The sequence below is a fragment of the Echinops telfairi genome, unplaced genomic scaffold (genome assembly GCF_000313985.2).
Source record: "Echinops telfairi isolate 266 unplaced genomic scaffold, ASM31398v2 ScPeMD7_7469;HRSCAF=8507_1, whole genome shotgun sequence".
Taxonomy (NCBI): Eukaryota; Metazoa; Chordata; class Mammalia; order Afrosoricida; family Tenrecidae; genus Echinops; species Echinops telfairi.
Genome location: NW_022111373.1, coordinates 9,222,997 through 9,225,888, shown reverse-complemented (window position 1 = coordinate 9,225,888; position 2,892 = coordinate 9,222,997). Strand labels below are relative to the sequence as shown.

Sequence of the window (2,892 nt, the reverse complement as noted above, 5' to 3'; positions counted from 1 at the left end):
TTTTGCTTTTAAATGTCCCAAAAATCAGTTATAAGAGCCCAACCTCAAATTCTGAACATCTTGCCAGGGAATGTTTAGGCAAAGAAAAGTCATATCTATACAGAATAACATCTAATAAAATGATTTAAAAAAACAACAACAATAGACCCAAAAAAAAGAATAACATTATGGTTATACAAAATTGTATGGAAGTGAATTATAATCATATTTTGAGAAATTTTAAATAAAATATATCAAAAAGAATATAAAGAAAAGTATGAGATAAAGCTTACCTATTGATAACAATCAAAATTAGTGTTGGAATCATTAACTAGTTCTTGTACTACCAGATAGTATGAGTATTTTTATATTCTTAGTCCAAGCAAATGTAAAAAGAGAGCAATTATAAAGGAAAAGCTTGATTCATTATCACTTTAAAATGTTAACCAGAAACAAAAAATGAATAGCAAAATATCTGCCAATTTTTATATAAGGTATAAAGGCATACTTAAAAAATCCCTGTTCTTTCTTTATTTTTTGGTTAGAATACTTAATATGCAGAGTGCACTTCAAAGAATTTGAAAGCCATCTAAAATATTTTAATAAATGGTATTTTACTATGGTTATTTTAAAATAATACATATGTATTAATATGTATAATAATATATGTATATAACATGTATAATATGTATAATAATAAAGAAAATAGGTATTGTTTTTAAATAACCAAATTAACCTAAAAATGTTAATATAAATATGAACAAAATATTAATATAAATACAGACAAATTAATATTCATATAAATATGAACAAAACTTAATAATTATACAACTTATTAATAAATAAAATTGTGTGATTTTATCAGTGTACCAAAAAGAAATCTCACTTAAAGGCAAGCACATAGCATGCATCCTCATGGGAAAACCCAGTATTAAAAAGATGACAATTTTTCACAATATATAAGGTTTTATATAAATAAATATTTATATAAAAATTTATATAAATAAATATTCAGCTTATACTAAAATTCTTAATCAATATCCATGTAAGATTACTTTTGAATAAATTCTAAAAGATACATTTCTATTTTCTTTTTAAAAAGTGTACAAAATTCAATTTTAGTTCGTGTTTTTTCAAGCTCTTACATCACTTAATACATAAAATAATTTTAAAGTCAACTTGGAAAATTGGCTTTTATTCAAGAAGGCTTAACAGAGACTGGGGCTTTTCCCTCACCTGAAAACAAAACAAGACAAAATATATACATTTTTAAAAGTTTGAAACAACAGGGAGGACAGGGCATTAGTCACTGAAAGAGAGGGAAAAGATCGAGATGGGTCCCACAGTACTTTTTACAGGCAATCTCTACACAACAGTCCAGAAAGAAAAGCCTAACAGAGGCTTGTAATCTCACTGGGTTTAAGGGAAACAGACATAACGATGGCGCAGAAAATTATTAGACTTTGTAGGGCAAAGAACTAGGAAGAGGGAGGGGCTGAACACACACAAACATACACACAGTAGGCATACATGCTATGGAGGCCTTCAGAAAGTTCTCCTTGGGTATAACATGTAAGCACATTAGAAGAAACCAACCCGAAGCTGGGGGAAGAACCAACAGAAAGTGATTCTATGAGCTCACACAAAGACAGAACTCATTCGGACTCTAAGAATCATAGTAGAAAGACCACATAATACATGAGGCATTGGGTAAAGTCCTCAGAAATGGATTTTCTTTGTAATGTGATAAATTAATCCTATTGTAAAAATAGCACTAGACTAGATACAATATAAGAAAAATTAGTCTCAAAATGACCTAATGGGGTCCAAAATAAGCTAAATCACAAGTCGGAACAAATACAATAACAACTGAAACAAAATTTGCCATGTACAATTAAAAAATAAACAACTAATTGCCACTGAGTAGATTCTGACTCATAGTGACCCACTCCATTATGAGAGAACTACCTCGGTGGGTTTTTGAGGTTGTAATTCTTCATGGGAGTAGAAAGCCTCTATTTTTTCCTGTAGAGCAGCTGATCCTGGGGTTAGCAGCCCAATGCATAACCACTATGCCACCAGGGCTCCTTGTAACATACAATATCCACGAATAAAAGAAACAACCCCCCTCCAAAATACAAAAAAAAATGTCTTTTGTCTTTCTCTCACTCATATATACATATATGAGAGAGAAAGAAAGAGAGAAATCAGTTGTAGAAATAGATCAAACACTGTCAGATGAGGGAATCAACAAAGACATTAAAACAGCTAATTATAAATACGCACTATATGCTGAAGAACACAAAGAAAAATATGAACATAATGAAGAGAACAGAAGATATTGAAAAATGAGGTAAGAAAATGCATATAACATTACACATTAATACACATAACGTATGGTTGTCCCATCTTTTGTTACTAGGTACTATCTAGTTCGTTCCTACTCGAAAAAACACTATGAACAGAACAAACCACTGCCTGGTCCTGTACTATCCTCACAGTCAAGTCTACTGACACTATCCCCAATATTAAGGTAATCTTGATACAATTTCTTAAAAGACACAAGATGATCACTTATTAGTAAGAAGCTTTTAAAAACCTGAAAACTGTACTAAGGAAGGAAAAAAGTCCAGGAAAGTTGGGCTGAGGCACTTTTCCATCATGAAATGTACCTGCGCCTTCTCCGATGGCTAGAGGACGCAGGCATTTTTACCTCATTCTCACAGGAATCAACCTTGGACCAATGAGTTTGCCTCTCATTCTGGCTTGTGATGTCACAGAGTTCACATATTCTCTACTCCCCCTGCCCCCAAGTCCGCCTAGCTTGTTTACAACAGGTTTTCCTGTGATAAAAGTAAGTTCACTGTGGGAAAAGGCTAATAAACAGTGATGGATTTTCAATATAAGACATTT

General features: G+C 31.7%; 1 protein-coding gene across 1 annotated transcript in view; it reads right to left on the bottom strand.

Annotated features, from left to right (window-relative positions):
• The window catches only part of RAPGEF6 (Rap guanine nucleotide exchange factor 6), a 231,350-nt gene that overhangs the window by 180,382 nt on the left and 48,076 nt on the right, over positions 1 to 2,892 (bottom strand). The window lies entirely within an intron of this gene.